This window comes from Oryzias latipes, chromosome 8 (genome assembly GCF_002234675.1).
Source record: "Oryzias latipes chromosome 8, ASM223467v1".
Classification (NCBI taxonomy): domain Eukaryota; kingdom Metazoa; phylum Chordata; class Actinopteri; order Beloniformes; family Adrianichthyidae; genus Oryzias; species Oryzias latipes.
The window spans coordinates 12,779,175-12,789,339 of record NC_019866.2 but is presented as its reverse complement, the minus strand read 5'-3'; positions in this window follow the sequence as shown (position 1 = coordinate 12,789,339).

The window sequence follows — 10,165 nt, the reverse complement described above, 5'->3', positions numbered from 1 at the left end:
TGGTCAGTTCACAGAGGGGAGGAGACCTGTGGAGGGAGGTATTAGCGTGTTTTAACCCTTAACTGTTTAGTAATTCCAACTCATCCTTTCTTAATTTTAAGTAAATGTTGATTTTTTTATGATCACTCCCAGTATTATCAGTAAGAAATGAATAAACCACATAATAAAAAGGTAAGTAAGCCAACTTCCGGTTGGTCATATTTTTCAAAGTAAAGCAATTTATTTGCCTTCTAAACACCTAAACAAAAGGTTATTATTTTTTTCTCTTCAATTTTCTAGGATTTTACCCCATAGGGGACAAAGACAGCCACTAGGAATACTCCACATGTTCTTGTTCCTAAAAGTTCACAGAGCAATTTTTTAAAAGGGTGCTTTACCTTTTATAAGCAACTTTTTCTTATTATTATTATTATTATTATTATTATTATTATTATTATTATTATTTATTTATTTTTTTTTCAGAATAGACAGCTCTTTGATTCATAATGTAAGTTGACAGGCAGAAAAAAAGATTGAGAAAAGGTAAAGGGTGCTCCCTGGAGGCAACTCATAAGTAGCACATCTTTTTATTTTTATTATTTTTTTATTTTATTTGGACATTTATTCTGTAAAATGTCAAACAGAAGCCAATAAATACAATTGCTAATAATATAAGTTGTTGTTGTTGTTTCAACCAATTTGTTAATATTTAATGATTTTGATGTAATGCATGCAGATCATACAATACATGTATCCAGAGCTAATAGGTCTATTGACTTATCCATATGTGTATGTATATGTATGTATATGTATATATGTTTTCTAATCAATTCATGATTAATTATCCTAACTTTGATATATCTCTGTAAAGGCATAGTACATTTCTGTCGTTTATTTTTGTTTTGATTGCTTAAAATAAACCACTTTCAAACATATGACATCTCTAGTCCCTAAATTAACATGAGTGGCCCTGAAAAACCCACCCCCAGAGTTAAAATAACTTCTCATGAAAATCAATATCCAACTTTTATTAGTAGTGCATTTCAAGAATTACCACTAGATGTCTCTCCCTGTCAGCTGGTTTTGTTCTGCCCTTGTCGTTTTTATAACCTTTTCAAACACATAATACCTGGCTTTTTTTCTTTCCTGCAATTCTGTGATATTTCTGTCTTTTTGTCACGCCGCCAAATCGATTAAACATCTTCTTAGATATTTATATATGTACATACTCCGTTTGAGCGCCTGACAAATCAAACACAATGACAAGCAAGAGCAGCAATTTGGAAGAACAAATATGCCAAGCCCTTCTTTGTAAATGCCATCTGAGTTTTAAACTATAAAAAACTCCCCAAAGCTGCTATGAGAAGATTCTGAATTTGAAATGAGATTTGGTCCCTGAACATATATGTCTGCTCCTGCCTCTCAAAATGGTGTTAAATGACACATATAGAGGATTTTTTTTCTTAAAATGTTCCTCACTGGTATTGCTGCTGCTGCTATCTCTCGATGCTCCTGTATCGGCAGAAATCAATACAAAGGAAATGGAATGCTAAATAACGTGAGAGACAATTTTTACCTGTCACTCAGATGCAAGCTCAAATCTGTCTTTTTTTTAAAAGAACAGACTGAGGACTCCTGTTGTTAATCTGGGTCACAGGAGGTAAAAGAAGCAAGTTCTTTCTCACGAGACAGAAATGAAATTTCAGATGTAGCCGTCATGCTTTTTCTCAACTGTTGCTGATTTCTGCTGAGTCGATCGCTGCCCTACCACCATAAATATTAATGTCTTTGAAAAGTTAACAAACGTCAATGCAGACAACTTTTTTTTTAAGACTGTGTCTGTAAAAAAAAGCGTTTAATAACAACCCCCTCATGTCTCATTTTACACTTAAGGGAGTGCACACACACAAAAACACAATCCCAGTCAAACTGTCAGGCAGGCTGCTGAAACTGATGTTATCATATCCAGCTGGAGGACAACAAGAGTAAAAAAAAAAATGGATTGCAGGAGAAAAAGATAGAATGAGTCGGTATTCATTGCAGTACCAGGTTGCAGTCTCATTAGGCAGAGTCATTGTTTGATATTCAATAATGCATCTCTAAAAAACCCATCCAAAATTAAGTGAATTCCCATCAAATAAAAACGCTTTTTAATGTCAAACTAATTTATTTATTAGGTCTTAAAAGTTAAATATACATCATTTAGGTTTAATTAATCATGGATGTAATAATGAAGCCATGGATGCACCTGAAACCCGGCGCCCTAAACGTATTATATGCGTCAAACGCATTAAACACCAGTCTTATTCTTTTTCTTTTGCTACTGTTTACTAGCATGTCTACCACCTAGTTGGAATAGGCTTGGTGTAAAATATCAAAGCAGTGCAAATCTCGCGAATCTTTCTCTAGGCTTGTTTCACAGCTCCATTCCAGTATATGTCATACAATTCCAGCCCGGCAAAAAATTGAATCATTAATTTCTCTTTCATGATCAATTTTCAAATGGTCGCCACTTCCGTGAATTAAAGGGGGCACTATCCATACATCTCTACCAACTCCAGGTCCCTGATTGGTCAAAGTTGACCTGGTTTAACTTCAAAAATGGTCTAAAAAATGTGCGTAAATGTGAGAATTTTAACACCCAAAATGCATGTTTACACTGACTTTTCATTGGAGGGGTGTGCTTTAACGGTGTGGACGTATCTTTACACCTTCTATAAAACATGATTCCTAAAGCGGTCAGCTTGCCCATATGCAAGCAAGGCCATGTTAAACATGCCACGCTTTTCTTTGCAGTGCTCCATACAGCAGTGCTGCTGAGTGCACAACAGCTCTCAAAATTTGTTTGTTGACCTTGAAGAAGCACCACGATTTAGTAGCGTACAATGCTATTAATCCAGCCAGCACGCATCTGAAAACTGTTTTCATTTTCAAATTTTGTTTCAATTCCTGTAACACTGACGTCAATCACGTTGTTCCTAAAATAGCACAAGCATGAAAGAAGAAAAACCGAGCGAGGTGCAGATAAAGACAGCCACGTTGTTTTTTTATCAGTTTTACCTGACACCAAGCCTCATTACTATACCAAGATCACAAATCTAGCTCTTATCAGTTGGGCAGCGTCAGGACCCAAGGTTTTACAGCTTTTTTTTTTTTCTATTACTCTTGAGAAAAAAAGAAAGCTTTTTCACATCATGGCCTTGTTTTCTCAACAGAGAAGGAGAGAGGAGCATGGTGAACACAGTTTAGCAGAAAAAAACATTTATCTGGATCCTTTTTAGCTTCGTAAAGTATCATCACACAAGCAGAGTTTCATTAACTCCTCAAATCCTAGAATCTAAAACATAGATGGAGTTGAGTTTTTGAGTATTTACAATCCCATTTGGAAAGTTTAAAATCTTCTCAGATCCTTCGTTGCACTTTTAGATGTCTTTAGGAGGCAGGTTTCACAGTGTTGCACCCTAAGAAGAATAGCTTTCGTAAGAAATATTTTAAGCGGTTCCAACGTCTGTTTTATGAAGATCAAACTCTTTGCCAAATTAAATGCTGCATCTTTATTAAAAGGAAGGCACACCAAATGTTTTTTGTCATTCTTTATCTGACAGAGCCTTATATCTGTGCTCATTTTTATTCAGAGGTGATACTAAGGTCTGAATTTTAATGTCCATCATGAGACGCTGCTCCTTCACAAAACTGCGGAGTCATCGCTTCAGGTGTTTTTCAAATTTACCAAGCCACTGCAGGTGCTGATTTATGCTGTGGATAACAAAAGAAGTAACGGGATTTCTGTAGCACACCGCAATTTCTGCCAATTTGTATTGCATATCAATCTTTATCTCATAGAGACAAAACCAGTCTTGTTCTGAACTGACATTTAGTGGCATCAAACTTTTGAAATGATCCCCCAGCTCTGAAACAGAAAAATTCTTAACACTTCTGATGAACGATTAAAGAGGCTCAAGCACCCGAGGGTTTTAAAAGGGCAATTGTTTGCTTCAGCTAGAACTGTGGTCAGCAGTGAGTGAAAATTTAATAACAGACTTGATGTCAGGTGCAACACATCTTGGGTTTCTCCTTGTATTGGGTGAAATTGAGTCCCCATTCATGTATCTAGCTATAAACATTCCTGACAATGATATATATTCACAAAGCCACAACCATGATCTTTGCACAAGCAAAAATGAATCCTGCAACCCTTGGTGGTTTGGCTCATGTTATTTTTTTTTTCTCAAAGCAATGAACAGTTGGATTCTAAAATACCACCTCTACTCAGGTGACTTCTGTGTCATTTGTGAGTGCAACCACCATAAATATAGGAAAAATATCACTGATGAATCATTGTCTAAGAGGTGTCTAGTCATGTAAACAACTACAAATTCATCTCCTTCTAACACACTGCATAAACATTTGGTTAATCGATTGAAAATGACCATAGATCACAAATAGATGAATTTCTGCAGGGAAGGACCCAGTACTGAACGTGATGCATGGGGTGCAACCTCCAAAGGGGATTTATTTCCCATTTAGTCACCCAGAAACTTTTGCACTTGGTCAGGGTCTCAGGGATAAGCATGAACATTGGTCCTATAGTTGTTTTAGTCAGAGCTGCTTGTTAAATCTTTCAATATTCAAATCTCATAGCTGCAAAAACTCTGCAAACCTAGAGTGAATGGGCTTTTAAAGACCAACTCTGATAAAAAAAAATTGTATTCTTGAGCTTCAAATGGCCTTTATGAGTATTTCTTTATTCAAACCATTGTGACATCTAGATCGAATTTGTTCGGCTGGATAGCTCCAATATTGCTCGCCATTTTTGTTGCGCCGGTAATGTTAGGTTGGGGGTGTGAGGGACTGTAAGCTAGTGGGAGAGTGTGTGAACAGATGGGTGACAGAAAGTGGGGGCGGGTGACTTTGCGCAAACAGTCCCACCTACAACTCAGAGGTGAATTTCTGTTGCCGCTCTGCAGAAAAATACACAGTTTTTTTTTTAACCTTGGCCAAGAACCGCATAATCTTAATTCAAAAACAACTGGGAATGTTTTTAAATTAGCTCAACAGCTGATCTCTGTGTTTTCTAGTGACAGAGTTCTTGTGTGTTTGAAGGTGACTCTGACACCAAACACATATTTACACAAACATGGTAATTGCTGTCTGTAATCTTACTCTAAATACCCAAGTTTTCAATCTGGGTTAACTACACCTTCGTAAGCCTTCAGTCTCTGCAGTCCTACTTTGTCTTTATGGCAGATGCAACAGGATTTGTGCAGCTCATGGTGCCAGGGCACTATGAGGTGCCCTATTTTATTTTACATTTTACTGCCCTATGAGCTGGGGCAGTAAAATTATTATATATCTTTTACAGAACGATTTGTGTATGTTTAGTCTGTTTTAATGTCATAAAGTTCTTTTTACAATCTTTATGCTTTGTGGTTGTTTGTGGTAAAATACGTCCACACTTTAGATGAGGTGCTGCAAAACAATTAATAAACTATTAACAAAGTTAATTAATACATTTGTAAAGCTTATAAGCAGTTTAGTAATATGGATTTAGAAGACAATGGTCTGACTTTAGATGTTAATAAATCTTATTAACACTTCCAGGTATTTGCAAGACATCTATAATGCTAATAAATAACTTACTAGCATCTGACACATTAATAAAGCCTATTAATTTGTTAAGTTAGTTAATAAAACTTATTAAGCCTATGAACACTTAAGCTTGTGTGAGACATCTATAATGCTAATAAATATCTTACTAGAACCCCAAACAATAATAATACTTCTTAATTTGTTAACAAAGGTTGTTAATAAATCTTATTAAGCTTATTAACACTGACACATTTGTTAGGCACCTATAATATCAGTAAATGCATCATTAGCATTTTGAAAACATCCTAATAATAATGCTTGTAAATGTGTTAACTAAGTTATTTAATAAACCTTGTTAGATTTATTGTACTAATAAATGTCTTACTAACACCCTATAAATTCATTTATAATGCTTGTTATTGTGCTAACAAAGCTTGTTAAGGAATCTTAATATAAAGTGTTACCGAGACTTTTCCCATACAGTGTTCTACTGGTAACATTTAAACCTGTCATATAAATCCAGAGTAAAACACGTTTTCTTCCTCTGGGTTTAAAAAAAATAAATATGGCTCCAATGAAGCTTAAAAATGATGGTGGGTGGATTTTGTTCCAGTTATGATCTGTCATTTCTGCTAACATCCTTTAGGCTATTTTGACTTTAGCGCTAGGGTATTTGCAAATTTAGTTATTTAAAAGTAACACTTTAATCAGTTACTTTTTCTTTATTCAGCACTGCAATGTTCAGCTTTCCTTTCATTTATATTGCAGCATAAGGGTGACATTTAGGGACAAAAAAAATCAATTTGAATTATATAAAATGCATGTTCATATTTAGGTCCAGATGAACAACAACTAGCACTACTGAGAGCTGTTGGTAAGACGTGACTTTTGTTGTTATAACCTTGGAACAAATAAATTGTAAAGACCAAGCCAGCTCATTTATGCTGAATTTATGGCCTTTTGATGAAAACGACCTTGAAACTCCTGTAAGATTTGGCTTAATAAACCAGCCTCAGTGCTCACTGCGATCAGTCATGTTCATTGAAACTCAGCTGAACGATGGACTCCTTGGTATGTGCCAAGCCTGCACCAAGCCCCTGCCAGTCCCAAAACACACCCCTGCCTTAACGCCATACTCAGTGAATATAAATAACAGGCAGATTATTTAATGGTGTCACCTGCTGTTCCCCATGAATTTTTAATGAATTGAAAATAATGTACAACCTCATGAGGAATTCTTCTCCATCGCTTCAATGTGACACTTCTTTAACTTGCATGCTGTGTTTCGGAGCTCATTTGCCAAGTTCTGAATGGATCTACAGTGGAAGGAAATAGTATTTGTTATCTTGCTGATTTTATAGGTTTGCCCACTTAAAAAGGAATTGACAGTCCGTCAATCCTAATGGTTGTTTCTTTTGATCAGTGAGCTGGAAAATCAAAAAATCAACTTTAAAGATTCTATTTAATTTTTTTTTATTTAATTGAGGGAAATAAGTATTTAAACCCTCTTGCAGGGAAGAATCATACTTTGTGGCAAAAACTTTATTGGCAATCACAGAGATTAGATGTTTTTGGTGGTTGATTGGCTGGTTTTTGCACATATTAGGAGGAATTTTGGTCCACTCTTCTTTGTAAAAGATTTATAATCACTAAGATTTGTCATTGTTGCTTGGCAAGTTTAAGCTTTAGCCCTCTCCATAGGTTTTCTACAGGATTGACGTCCAGTTGGCTAGCTGGGCCACTCATTGACATTTATATGCTTCTTCAGCCATTCCTTGGTTGCCTTGGCTGTATATTTTGGGTCATTTTTCCTGTTGGAAGAACAATCCACAACCCATTTTAAGCCTCCTGGCGGAGGTAGGGAGGTTCTTACTCAGGATTCGACGGTTCATGGCCCCGCCCATCATGGCATTCACACAGTAAAGTAGCCCTTTGCAGAAACCCCCCCTCAAAATCAAGATGTTCTCACTGCTAGGCTTGACAGTTAGGATAGTTTCTCTTCCTCCAAACACGACAGGTTGACTTTTGCCAAAGAGCTCAATGTTAGTCTAATCTGACCACAGCACCTTCTCCCAATCACTTTTTAAATCATAAAGGCACTCATTGGCAAACTTTCGATGGGTCTACAGATGTGCCTTCTCAAGGAGGGCTACTGCGCGAACACTGTGAGATGTTAAACCAATGCGACTTAAAGTTTTACCAATAATTTCTTGGTGACTGTGGTCCCAGCTGCTTTGAGATCATCAACTAACTCTGCCTATTTCTCACTGTTCTCATGATCATGGAAACCCCATCAGGTCAGATTTGGTTTGGAGCTCCAGAATTATAGGTGGATAATGATAAATCATGTAATAAAATGGTTATAGTATAACGGGGTGGGATTATATAAGTTAGCTTCCTTCCACTCCCTTTCAAGCAATATTTATTAATATGTCTAATTATCCTAAGTTTGATTAGTTACTGTATGAATGTATAACTGATGATGATCTGCAACAAACTGGCGACTTGTTCAGGGTGTCCCCCCTGCCTTCGCCCACAAGTGGCCGGGATAGGCTCCGGCAGCCCCGTGACCCCGAAAGGGATAAAACGGTTAAGAAAATGAATGAATGAATGATATTGCTGTTGTGTATTATTTCTACTTAATTGCTTGAAATAAACCATTTCAAATCAAATCAAATGTTCTTGTATGTTGGCACAATTGCACCAACAGTTGTCACCTTAGCCCTCAGCAAGAAGTTCATGCTCTTTAGCCTTTCCCATGTTGGAGAGTTTTGAGTCTGATTGGTGGACGGACTCCTCAATAAAATGCAAATAAATGTATGCAAATTCTTTGGAGTCAATTTCTTGATTTTCTTTGGGATTTTCTATCTTTCACTATTCATGTGATCCTGCTATCAATGTCACTACTGTTAGTTTGTTTAGGTGTGCAAACTTACAAAATAGGGATCAAATACTTGTTTCCTTCACGGTACTGTTACACCTTACCTAAAAGATTTTAAATTAAAAAATGAATCTAAACTAAATTCTATTCTAAAGGCTACATTCACAATATTTTACCTTTTCTGTGTTAATCACATGTGAAGTGACTACTTTAGCCTCAGCAGTGTCCTTCACCCACATGGAGTCTGCAAGAGGATCATTGGTAATGTGATGGACCTTGGCAGCGAGGCTGACTCACTCATCCATCTTAAACATTCTTCTCACACAGCTCTGACACACTAATGCTTATTTTTCATGATAGCAGTTGTTCTGCTGATCCCAGTTGCTCCCACAGGACCTGAAGCTCACACCAGTACCTGAGATTCTTTATGAAACATGCTCAACATGATTCACATCTGTCTCATCAGTGTGAAGCCTCTCCCACCTTTTGTTCAGCAAAGATCCTCCAACTTGAGTTTGCTGCGTAATCAGGAAAGGCTTTCAATGATAGAAGACCGGAAGTTCACATTCAAAAGTAGTGAGAAAACACGCCGGCTCTATATTTAGAAATCGGATGGAATTACGCACATGAAAAAAAAAAAAAAGATTTGACGTTTTTGTCCTCTAATCCCTATCCTGATGAAAACCACATGATCTGCTAATGTCAGTAGAGAGCAGGGTTTAATCGCACAAGTGTGCATGTATGTGCACGTCCATGCTCTGTTATCATGTGGGAGGGATGAGGGGCTCATCTCATGGGTTGGGATGTGCAGAATGATCCACGTAATACATTTATCCACTGCCCTTGTAGAGAAAGGTAAGTAACTGACATCTAAAAACTCAAAAATCCAGACAAAACAAATCACGAGGACACTCATCTGATTTATTATCTTTGGATTTATTTCTTGAGTCACGATCAGACAAAGAAAAACTATTTTTAGTTTCAGTCTTTATTTCACAAACACTCCTGCGTGGTTTCTTTCAAAAATTATTTATTTTTCATTATAACATGCATAAACTTCATTTGTGATTTTTAGCCAAATGCATTTTGTCAGGTTTTCTGTATTAAAACTTGCTAAATCAGTTTTTTCAAACCTAAGAAGGACCCAAGGTTTCTGGGAATATAAAACACTCCAGACCATAAAAAAACAAAGCAGTTTTTGGTAAAATGGACAATTTAAAAACTCAGTTTGACAGTTTCCAAGGAAACAAGCTACAATTTAAAAAAAAAAAATTCACCAGACGTTCATTCTCATCCTCATCACTGTTTTAAATCTCAGGTGTTGTCAAAGGTTACTGGGGCTTTTAAGATCATATAATGTTAAATTTAGAGGAAAACACAGAAATGATTTAAAGGACAGGTTAGAACAGGCAGTACAAGGTTAAATATTTTAAATTCAGGCAGCAAATATCACTCATCATGAACCATGCAATTTATGAAGACCTAACCTTCAGTGATGTATGAAAATAGCATCTGGTGTGTCACAGAATTAGGATGAATTAAGATCTTCCTGTTGACTCTTTGATCTTCAGAAACAAAACTGTCACATCCATCAGCCTTTTCCCCCTCCTGTGTTAATTAACGTCTCCATGCTCTCTATGATGTGTTCTTCGTCTTTGTCCCGTCTATGCTCTTAATCCCAAAACACAGTATAGAAATTGATTGCTTCCACACACC